Source organism: Phoca vitulina, unplaced genomic scaffold (genome assembly GCF_004348235.1).
Source record: "Phoca vitulina isolate PV1807 unplaced genomic scaffold, GSC_HSeal_1.0 scaffold1, whole genome shotgun sequence".
Classification (NCBI taxonomy): Eukaryota; Metazoa; Chordata; class Mammalia; order Carnivora; family Phocidae; genus Phoca; species Phoca vitulina.
This window is the reverse complement of record NW_022589704.1, coordinates 58,642,208-58,654,529: the sequence shown is the minus strand read 5'-3', so window position 1 is coordinate 58,654,529 and position 12,322 is coordinate 58,642,208. Positions and strand designations below refer to the sequence as shown.

Genomic DNA, 12,322 nt, shown 5'->3' with positions numbered 1-12,322 from the left:
TGTATTAACAAAGCCTAAAAGGACACCCACTAAGGAGAAGTGCCTACAGGGTCCAGCTCAAGTATTACAAAGGAGAGCGAAGTGTAGGCGCAGAACTGAGAGGCAGTTAATTCATACCTGGCACGTCTTTTAAAGGTACCAGGTCATTTTGAGAAGAAATGGATGTATCGTTTTTTCTTCGTACATTGAGAATCAACTGCCTAGTCATTTGTTTATATATTTTGTGGACGATGTGCATGTTTTGTTCACTTTTAAATAGATCCCTTGTAGAATGTCACACATCTAACCTCCTAAAAGAAAGCGCTTTCTCAGTGTAATAAATTCTTGCCCATGTATTTCAGTCTTCAGATCATTAATATCCCCATGATTCCTGGGACTATAACTAAAGAATGTATATTGTTTTATGGCTTTTTAGCTCTCATCACAGCAAAACAAAGATCTCAGATTACCTTGGTAGCAGCCTCAGTTACTTGTGTTTTCCTGCCTAGAAGCCTCTTCCTCACAGTTTGAAAATAGAAAACAAAGTCAAATTTCAGATGTGTTCATTGCAAATAGAACCTTATGTTATTGAATGTACAAGTATGGTCTAACACTCAAAATATCAGTACACACTGAAGAATAGAAGAGAAGATGCATTTCATTCCAGAGAGGAGTTTTCTCAAAAGGCTTTCTTTTCTTTTAATTTTCTAAATTGAGGGATGTATAGCTTCAGTTGTTTCACAGTGCATTATACGGTACAATGTACATTACGCAGTGCAGTGTGCATTATACTACACCACTGGCATGATTAAAGACAAACGCCTTGAAGCAACATCAGTAAATTTCTCTGTGGAACTTTTAATACGTTTAATCCAAAGAACGAGACATCATCTCTAAATATGTCTATTCTAAAAGCACTTTGTGTGAGGTTTTTCCCTGTGGTACTTCCATAGGATTTATATAAATTAGAGTACAGAGTTTTGGATCTGGTGCTGTATAGCAGGGAATAGAATGCCCGGCAGAGGACATGACAGAGAGGATGCTAGGGTTTCCCAGCGCTGGTGCCCAAAGTAACAAAGCAGGCTTCTTTACAAAGAGAATATTCATTTCCTATTTCTTTGGTCAGTCCAGGAGAGAGAGCTCCAGTTGCAGAAAGCTCTGGCAGACCATTTGCGACAGTGAAGCTTGCTGAGAAGAGCAGGGTAAATATTTGCATAGGCAGCAGCCCCATGCTTAACCCTGCCATTGGCCACTACAATGAGTAGGAGGTTTGTGTTTTCTCGATTTGAGAAAATGAAATGGAGCCTGCAAGGATTGTTCACTTATGTGACAGCCATGTGGTTTCGAAATGGACATTTATTTTCTCGCCAAACCACAATCCTATCTGGGTTGGTTTTGTAGTTTTTTTTTTTTTTGAACAGCAAGAGGAAGTAGGGACTAGCATTATAACCACTTAGTAAACACCAGGATTTTGATCGCAAAACAAATAAGGAGTAAGAAAGCAAATTTTAATTGCAGAGGACCACCCAGTGGTCATTTCCCTCTGATTTCTTCAGTGAGCCTAAGAAAGAATGTAAAGGTGGATGGATGGACGTACACTGATTATAAACTCTCATTCCTGCATTCCATTTCCTACCTCATTTTTTTTTAAAGATTTTATTTATTTATTTGAAAGAGCCAGAATGAGAGCGTGAAAGAGCAAGCATTGGGGGTGGGATGGGGGGCAGGGGCAGAGGGAGAAGCAAACTGCCCCCTGAGCAGGGAGTCTGATGCGGGGCTCTATCCCAGGACCCTGAGATCATGACCTGAGCCTAAGGCAGGCGCTTAACTGACTGAGCCACTCAGGCACCCCTTCCTACCTCATTTAAACATTCTGTTCATAGTTAAATAATGTAACAATTTACTACTCTTTCACCCTTTCTTTTAAGACTTGTTCTGCTGTTCAAAATGGGGGAAAGAGAGGAAAAATACTTTTGTAAATAATTTGCTTAGAAGCAGAATTTTGCTTTTCTGAGCATTCCATTAAAAATATGACCTTTAGAATTAGCATCTTTCAAATTTAGGACCCCAGCTGAAAATAAGCATGTTTATATTTTGAGTTCTTGATGGGGAAGAAAAATGATGAAAACTGGTATGAATAGGAGAAAAAGCTAAAATGTATGCTTTTACTAAACAAACCTTAGACCCTCTTTCTTGGGAAGCTTTAAAAAAAAGACAAACGCCTAATTCCTAAATGAGATGGGGAGGGGGAGGAAGGTTCTCACCCCAGAAATGTATATATTGATTTGGAATACAATGTTAGTAAAAATTGCCCTAAATTTGGGCAAAAGAAGTAAGAGATGAAGTCAGAAGCCCCATAATTTACACATAACAACTAGTAATAATATTCAAAATCCTTTATTAAACTTTTCCCATTTGCCAGCACTCCGTGAGCATAGGTAACAGCTTAGTGAGTTAGGTATTGTGACCAACACACAGGTAAAGAAATGCAGAGAAGTGAACTTACTGCCCAAAGGCACGTAGTGAGGGGTAGATCTGGAACTTGAACCCAGGCCGTCTTGGCTCCCTGTGAGCTGAAGCACAGCTCGTGGAAACCTTCCCACGCCTGGTTCTACATTTCCTCTCGACTCCGATGAGAGAGAGATTCAGTGAGTTCATTTTGTGGCAGAAAAATTCATGAAAATTATTGAAAGAGCAAGAGAACGTTAGTTTTCCCTCTAATACTAGGTTTGTCTCACACTCCTGCTTGAGGCCCTCCCCAGGATTTCTCGTGAGGAGTTTCGTCCTTGTAAGTCCCAAGGAGCAGTGCTGTGTGGTGGTGCGTATGCAACAGATCCCGTGACAGAGCAGCAGATGGGGAACGTTACGGTTACATTGACTGTAATTGAAAGTTTCCACACTGTTCTTTGCATTATTTTTTCCCATAGCTATTTGGCAACTGTTTGAGATCATGATTTTAAGATATTACTGAGCGATTCTTTCCTAAAAGTGCAAGGTAATAGATCACTTCCTGCTCAAATAGAATTTCCTTTAATGGACATTATTATACTAGCACCTGTTTTATCTGTAATAATTTTAAAATGAAGAATGTTCAACTGTTTTACAATAAAATATGGTTCAAGGAACTAAAAAACATTCTTCAACTCAATTTTAGAAATCTTAAACATTAAAAACAAAATTACAGAACTGTGTAACACTGCATCCATAATGAGTAACATTCCTGGAGTGTGTGTTGTGCTAAAACTCAGAGATGCCTCCTGTCATTTCATCCTGACCACAGCCCTGTGAGGTTGGTACTACCGTGTCTCATCAAATCTAAGGTGCTTTTCATTTAAAATGAGCCATTACTATATGCACCACGACGAAAGAGAAAAGGCTGCCTGTGAAAGTTGTCAGGGGACACCCGTTTTCATACGACCTCAATGCTAGTGATACCTGGAGAAAGAAGTGTATGTCTTAGAATCCGTGAAATTCAACATTGTTGCCAGCTTGACATATGATAAAATTGAAACACAGAGAATGAAATAACTTGTCTCCGATCACTAGGTGCTGGGTAGGAGAGCGGAGATTGGGGCCCAGGTCTCTGGCAGTGGGTTTTATGTTCATAATGGTTACATTTGTGATTTCACAAATGCTTTCCTTAAGGGATTTGGGAGTATTTTGAAGTGAAACTTGACTATATTTGACCTATTAAAACTAAGTTGAAACTGCCTTTTGAAAATTTATACATAATTAGAAATTAGAGTCAAAACCCATTTAAGTAGAGTCAAGAACTTAGGGCCAAACACACTAATATAAAAAGGACTTGAAGAGACTTTTCACGAAAAAAATAGACTATTCACTGTTGATAAAGACTAATGCAAATTCTCACTACTAGTGAGGATGGATACTCTCTTAAATTGTAGGTAGAAGCATAAGTTGATATACTTCTAAAGTGCCTCTTTGCATTATGTATCAAAACATGCGTGTTTTTTTTTTTTTAAGATTTTTATTTATTTACTCAACACGGAGAGAGAGAGAGGGAGAGAGTGAGCACAAGCAGGGGGAAGCAGCAGAGGAAGAGGGAGAGGCAGGCTCTCCGCTGAGCAGGGAGCCCTATGTGGGCCTTGATCCAGGACCCTGGGATCACGACCTGAGCCGAAGGCAGCCGCCTAACTGACTGAGCCACCCAGGCACCCCAAAACATGCGTATTTTTTGACTAGGCATTTCACAACTAAGAATATATCCGAAGGTTATGGGTCAACAGGTGCATCTGATAAATGTATAATTGTACAGTGATGTTTTTATAGCCATGGGAAATTAGACACAACTGAGGTGTTCAACAGAGGACCAGGTAAATCAGTTCTGGTATTCCCATTTAATGAAAATTAAGCTGGTAAGGAAAACAACAATCCTGATCCATATTTACTGACATGGAAAAATGTCCATAGTATATCACTGTTGGTTTTTTTTTTTCCCAAGAAAGCATCTTATAGCCAATATATATATGCTTAATGAAGAACTGTTTTTTTTTTTTTTAAGATTTATTTACTTTAGAGAGAGCATGAGTGGGAGGAGGGGCAGAGGGAGAGGGAGAGTATCTCAAGCAGACTCCCCACTGAGTGCAGAGCCTATGCTGGGCTCGATTCCAGGACCCCGAGATCATGGCCTGAGCCAAAATCAAGAGCTGGACATCCAACCAACTGAGCCACCCAGGTGCCCCAATGAAGAACTATTTTGAGATGATACCCACTTAATTTCTGTTACTATATATGAAAAAAAAAAAGGCACAAAAAGCATCATGAGACTAGTATTTCTATGCTGTCAAGTAGAAAGCAGCATTCATGTTTTTGTCCTAGATTCTGGAAGCATCCTTTACCACTCTGGTTCCCTTCTGTAAAATGAAAGGGTTAAAAAATAGAATGGTAAAAATGATGAGACTCCTTCCAGTTCGAAATTTAAATACACCTTCACTAAAGAGCAGAATGGCATATGACAGGAGAATGTGTTGGATCCCATCCAAAGTGTGCTAGTCCGCAGGGATGCCCAGAGAGGGTGTGATGGGGCTGGGACAGGAGAGTGCTCTGCAGGGGTGGACTTTGCATTTCTGCCCCGACTGTCTAGTAGTTGAAATGAGATCAGCAGTGTGAGAGGGACAGTCAGGCTGATGATTGTTACAACCACTAGAGTACCATTATATCAGTGTAAAACAAAAACTTCGGGGTGCCTGGGTGGCTCAGTCGTTAAGCATCTGCCTTCGGCTCAGGTCATGATCCCAGGGTCCTGGGATCGAGCCCCGCATCGGGCTCTCTGCCCAGCAGGAAGCCTGCTTCTCCTTCTCTACCCCCCCTGCTTGTGTTCCCTCTCTCGCTGTCTCTCTCTGTCAAATAAATAAATAAAATCTTTAAAAAACAAAAACAAAAAAACAAAAACTTCAGCCGCACCAGGGTTCAGAGTTTGACAAGATTTGAGAATCTACCAAAATTCTCTTGAAATGTGGTAATGCCTAACACAAGAGGCCTGTTTGAGATTTTGACTAGTCTCTCGGCACCTTTGGAAACAATGTGCATACAGTTTCTTAGGGAATATAATTACTTCACATAGTAGTGGCATTTGTACAGAGTTTTTGTCTGCCTGGATAAAACCGTTGGCTGTGTCGTCTAACTTGGAGAAAATAGCAGAGCCAGCAGCAGGCCAGAGATCTTAAATCATCCTTGTGCATACACTCATTTTGTTTTTCTGCTCTGGCTTTTATCCGCTAGAGGGGATAATGCATTGTCTCCGGAGAATTCAGAGGCTATCCTATGTGCCTTATAGAATATAAAGGAGATTAAGTAATACACACACATATAAAGGTCCATGTATAGTAATTGACATTAGGTGCTCCATTAAACAATGAAATGCCACAGTGTACCAGTTCTTCAGGACATGTTGCCATGGATACCCAGTGTGATGGAGATGCGGAAAGAGTTGCTTAGGAATTCAACAGTTTCGTTTTGAGGTGGAGTGAAAAATAAACCATCCAGAGATGAGAACCATTAAACCAGTCACATTTACAAATTGTTCTCAAAATTGTCAATGAAAATAAAAACACATTTCAAAATGAGTATCAATTAACAACCGTAGCGGTGCAGAATTCATCATTTCAGCTAGAAAGTGATGTGGCATTTAGATATTCTTAAGAGAAGATATTTTAATCACAAATAAATAAATCTCAAAAAATCAAGTGTAGAAATACGGAAGGATGACAGAAGGACAGCGGGAGGCAGGTCCTCTGAGGGTCTGCTCGGATGCACTCGGTGTTGTGGACCCTTGGCTGGCCTCTGAGTTTATTCAAAAGCAACCATTTGGAAAAGGAGTAAGTTTTAAGAACTAATAGAAGCAGTGGTAAGGATGGCAGCTAACTGGTTTGATGTGATTTCATGTCCTCCCCTGTGTCTGAGAGTAGTTTTGCAACCAAGACCAATTCTAATCCCTCCATTTCCTGGAGAGAGCCCCCATCTCACCCCCCGTCCTCCCCAGGGGAATTCTCATCTCTAATCGAATGCATTCCAAAACAAAGTCCCTGGAATGGAAAGACAGAGCTTCTGAGGAAATGGGTTCTCCTTTAGCTGTATTCTTAACCATGTAAATTTTGTTGACAACGGAAAGTGGGGCTTTTTGTTTTTGTTTTTGTTTGGAATTGGTGCTCTCTTCTCTCCATCTCTGCTTCTCTTAATTTATTATTATCTCTCCGTCCAGAATCTGGCTATTTTCCCTTTCTGATCCGTCTGCCATATGGATACCAAATTAAAAAAAAAAAAGAAAGAAAGAAAAAGAAAAACAGATCAGATCATGTCATTTCTGCAGCAGAAACTTTTGATAGTTCTTCATTACCCATAGAATAAATTCTAACTCCTTAAGGTGACATTAGGCCCTTTAACAAAATTTCCACACTCTCCTGCTACCTACCCCTCCTGCAGGCTGTGTATCAGCTTCGGGAGAGGACAGAACGTTCTCCAAAGGGGCAGTGTGCTTTCCTGCCTCCAGCGCTTCTTCCTGCTCCCAGGCAGTCAGGAGCCTGATGTCCTTAAAATACCTGTCCTTAAAAGCTCTTCCAACCCTCCCCCCCCTCCCCAGCAGAGTTCAGTTTTCCCTCTGTGTTTTCATGGAACTCTGTTGACACCTCTCTGGAGCACTTGTCTTAGGCTGCTTTTGTGAGCCTTAACCCTTCCTTCATCGGGACGTGGAGCAGTGTGGTTAGCAGTACGGACTCCGCGTAGTGCGGTGGCTGGAAATACAGGCTCGGAAGTGGTCGTCCTGGGGTAAAGTTTCTTGCAGCCGGTCCACTTACCAGCTTAGTGCCCCAGGGCACGTGACTTCACCACCAAGTCTCACTTTCTTCATTTGCAAGCTAGAGAGAAGATTGGTAGTTCTCATAGGCTTGCAGGAATTGCAAGAGAAAACGCACATAGTAAGCATTAGACAAATGTTAGGAATATGCACTGTGGATCGCTTTTCATCTTCCATTTCCCACCTCCCAGTGGCACTTTACATACAGTAAGCACTCAGAAATATTTATTGATTAAAAACTGTGGCTCATTTCAACAGAGTCCTCAGTAAGTTTTTTTTTTTTTAATATTTTATTTATTTATTTGACAGAGAGAGACACAGCGAGAGAGGGAACACAAGCAGGGGGAGTGGGAGAGGGAGAAGCAGGCTTCCCGCTGAGCAGGGAGCCCGATGCGGGGCTCGATCCCAGGACCCTGAGATCATGACCTGAGCCAAAGGCAGACGCTTAACGACTGAGCCACCCAGGCGCCCCCCTCAGTAAGTTTTTAGTACGAAGGTGATGGAGTTACATGAAATTTAAGGAACATTATTATAATTATTATTTTAAAGATTTATTTATTTGAGAGAGAGAGAGAGAGGACTGCGTGGGGAGGGGTAGAGGGAGAGAGGGAGTAAAGCAGACTCCACTAAGTGCGGAGCCCCACCCCGGCCAGTCTCACAATCCTGAGATCATGACCTAAGCCGAAATCAAGAGTCCCACGCTTAACCGACTGAGCCACCCAGGCGCCCCGGGAACATTATTTTTGAATGCTTGACCTAAATATTTGTGTATTCTAAGAGGGGGAAGTATGGTGAAGAATACAGATTTTATATGTAACTTCTAAATTTTAGAAGACCATAGCAAAGCGATGTAAACGTCTCAGAGTCCTTCACCCATAAAGCTGATGTCATTGTTTTTCTGCATCGTCACAAAAGTGGCTCGGATCTGAAAACAGATTGGGTAACGTGTAGAAAGATGACGCGCAATGGGAAACTCCAAGTGGACACTGACTTCCTGGAAAAAGCTCTCACAATAACTGTTAACAGAAAGGACAAAGTGAAAGGAGAGTTTGGTGTAAAGAGAGTCAGTCAGGGACCATAACGTCTGTAGTACTTCAGAAGTTTAACTGCAGTAATTATTAATAAAGTGAGGAGACAAATGAAAGCACATCTTCATAAAATTAGAGCTTAAAGTTGAGAAGAACCTCACAAGTCCGGTCTTCCTAATTTTGTCCGCACATCAGGATGACCTAGTGGGCTTGTTAATATACACATAGCTCGGTCCTACTTCGAGGATTCTGATTTAGCAGTTCCAGAGTAGAGCCTAGTGTGTGTGTATAAGAAACATTTATCCCTGATCTAGCAGGTCAGTGGACTGGTGTTTAGGAACCACTGGTCTACCCTAACCAAAGATTCTCAGGATGGGGTTATTTCCTCCCATTGTCTGGGCATCTGGACACTCTAAATACCACTGATAATAGGAACCTTATAGTAAGGCACCCTTTTTTTTTCTCTTGTGGTGTTCTCTTTTAAAGGCCTTAGTTGGTTTCAGTTAGAATTTGCTCCCCTTTAACTCGGTCCATTGATTCCAGTACTGTCCACTGGTACCGAATAAATTGGGTCCGGCACATCCTCCTGGCAGCCCTCAGATGTTTGGAGACAGGTGTGATGTCTTTTTTAAACCTTTTATTTAGGCTGTAGCGCCCTCTCCATCCCTATTGTGCTGTGATTTCACCTTACTTCAGAAGCCCTTTATTAAGGACTGGATCTACGCCAGAACTTGGTGGATGTTGGGGGAGCCACAGGGATCTTACAGTGGAACCGGGAGAGAGAAGCTTGTAGACAAACACCTTCCATACAGAGGCAGTGGATTGAAGTGTGGGTTCCGGAGTCAGACCTGTGTTGGAATCCCTTGTGCAGCTGCTTGACTAGCATAGTCTTTGTGCCCTGTCCTCAGGTCTCAAGTAAGGACACTACCAGCACCTACCTCAGAGTACCTTTGGGGGAAGGCAAGGTTTTCAATGCAATGCTTGGCATAGAGCAAGTGCTCAATACATTTTGGCTCAAAAACACGCTAAGGATCATAATAGTGATAGGAACAAAGAGGATGGATTACAGTGTGGAAGGCAAAATTTATCTGGTGCTGCAATAAAAATATCGAAATAAAGTTTCCATGTACAAATTAGGTGAATTTGTACACACTCTTACAAGCACGTAAAGAACACCTAATCTTTGTGGAATTAAATAATTTTACTCATGTCCTCTTCAACACTTAGACATTAATAATTTAGGTAGCACCTGACTCAGTATGATAGTAGGAGAAGTAGTTGACGTGTTAAAAGGCACAATAAGATCAAGAATCTGAAAAGAGGGGCGCCTGGGTGGCTCAGTCGTTAAGCGTCTGCCTTCAGCTCAGGTCATGATCCCAGGGTCCTGGGATCGAGCCCCGCATTGGGCTCTCCGCTCCGCGGGAAGCCTGCTTCTCCCTCTCCCACTCCCCCTGCTTGTGTTCCCTCTCTCTATCAAGTAAATAAAATCTTAAAAAAAAAAAAAAAAAAAGAATTTGAAAAGAATTCAACAGATGACAGCAATGAGCCAGGAGATGGGAAGGCAACATCTTAGACATTGGAAAGCTAAGTGTAAATAAATGATGAGGACGATATGGCTTAACAGAAGGACATTTTGTATTTGGCTTACTGTGAGTTAAAGTGTGATGTATTTGCTGGAGAAGCTAATATGATTTTTTAGACTGTGATAAGAGAAACTTAGGATCCTGGGCAATGGAGACCATGCCCTATTCTTCTCTGTTTAAACTTCTAGAGCTTCTTCTACTTTGCTCCTATTGACCGGGATGTAGGGCAAGTCAGCTAACTCTGGAACTTAGTTTCTTCACCTATAAAATGGGTTTAATTCCTGCTTAGTTATATTTCCCTTGGATTGTAAAAATCAAATATAATGAATGCAAGTGGTATTATTGTCACTCTAGAGAATTTTGTCGTATTTTATTCATATGGTTCAAAACCCTTTTTCCTTGATGTGACTGATAACATCACTAGTCTTTATTAACCATCCAGAGTTTTAATTAACTGACATTTAAACTAACTAAAATCTTAGAGATTGTAGTACAGATATTATTGTTCATCTTGTTTTAGATTCAGTAGAAATATGGGCATCCAAGTGGCTGGTAAATGGTGAATTATTTTTTACCTTTTATTTTGTGTATTCACTGCCAAACCTAACTGTGCTAAACTGACCCGGATGTTTTAGAATAAGTCGAATTGAACACCTTAACGGCCTCAGTGCTAAGATTAGCTACAGCAGAGCAGCATGAACCATCTCACTGAATAAACCTGTGTTCTACTTTTAGGGAAAAAGGATACTCCAGGGATATAGGAAAAGAACAGGGTGATAGTTTCTTCTGCAGTCTTTGCTGCTGGTGACTTGTGCTTTTTATTGGGGGGGAGGGCGGGGAGTGGGGAGAGGAGGCTCCTTTTTCCAGTGCTCTCTCTCTCTCTCTGTCCCTGTCTCTTTCTTACTCCACTGTTAGAAAAACAAAAATTCATAATATGGAGATCAAGATCCTGCAGACTACAATTCTTTCTAATTATGTTTTAAACCCAAACATGAAAATTAGAATCCTTCTACATACAATCTGACCATTTTCCATCAGCCTTAAATTGGCATTTTGGATTGTGTTCTACTGAAGAGCCTTGGTGGAGGAGGAAAGAGAAGGTGAGAAAGAAAGGAAGATTCTAAATGACAGTCTTTTGAATAGTGTAAGTTCAATCCCTAAAACAAAAAGCAAGATCTTTTTTTCCCCTAAATAATGTGCTCTCCAGCTTCACCTCTCATCCTGGGAAACATGAAAGAGAAAGTAAAAGAGGTGACCCAAATCACAGAGTGCCTTTGATAGGAGAAATTCAGCTGTTTTGAACACTTACAATCAAAGGAAGTGGTTTCCCTAATTACATGAACTATGTGAAATCTCTCAGAATAGCTCTTCCACCCCAGGATTCCTTGCACTTTAGAAGTTTGCATAAAAGCTCACATGGAGAATCAGATGCAAAGTGTTTGATTCAGATTTTATTAGGCAGAAGAGTGCCCACATCCATCCTGCGGTTTGCCAGCTACTTAGGTTAGGGCCACTATACCTGGTTTTGATGTGGGTATCCTTCAGACCTGCAACATTAAGATCTTTGTTCTATCCTTTCCTTGCAAGAGGTACCACTTTTCAGGAGCAGTAGCTATGAAAATATTCAGGCGATTGGTCTTCCCAATTTGTCTCTCAACCTGAAAAGGATCATGGCTGTGTTTGTGCACTTTGCATGGGAAAACATGATTTCCTGTGTTTGTTGCTAGGGAGTGTTAAACTGCTGGATTTTATTAAGCTCTTCGTTACATTTTTTTATATTTTAAATAATGATTTACCAGAATTTATATGCAGAATTCCCCATTTACTATCAGAATCTAGAGTCCGGATCTGCCAAAACACTTGGCCTAAAGAATAATAGTGATTATGACTGTATTAAGTCTTTTGTATTTTGATAGTCACCTTGTTACTGAGGCATACAGTGTGGTGCAGGTGTGTAAAGAAGAGAATTATAAATATCCCAAGTTCTCTGTTTGGGGAGGCAGGCTCAAGAAGACAGAAGCATCCATTTTAATTAAAATGTCAGCTTGAAAAGATCTTTTTCTGGGCGAGTAATTTTATGTGTAAGGGAGATTGTCTGGTAATCATATGTAGCAGTAAAATCTCTTTCAGTGAATAGGTATGCTGCTGTTACTGTATTTTATATTCTGTTGAAAATCTGTGGGTGCTAAGAAACAAATGGGAGTCAATGAGCAGAAACAGAAGGAAATTTGATTTTGTCTAGTGTTTAAAGTACAGTAGTGACTTAAATTGTAACCCACATAAAATTTTCTGATACGAGGACTGTTGGCTCTTGGGCAGCAAGGATTAAGTAAAAGAAGGTAAAAGTGCTCTTCAGTCAGTCAACCTACAAAAATTTATTTAAACAATTATCCAGCCATTTCTTTCTACTTTAACAGTTC

General features: G+C 40.8%; 1 protein-coding gene across 4 annotated transcripts in view; it reads left to right on the top strand.

The window, feature by feature from the left end:
- MAP3K20 (mitogen-activated protein kinase kinase kinase 20) overlaps positions 1–12,322 on the top strand; it is a 180,523-nt gene that overhangs the window by 41,179 nt on the left and 127,022 nt on the right. The window lies entirely within an intron of this gene.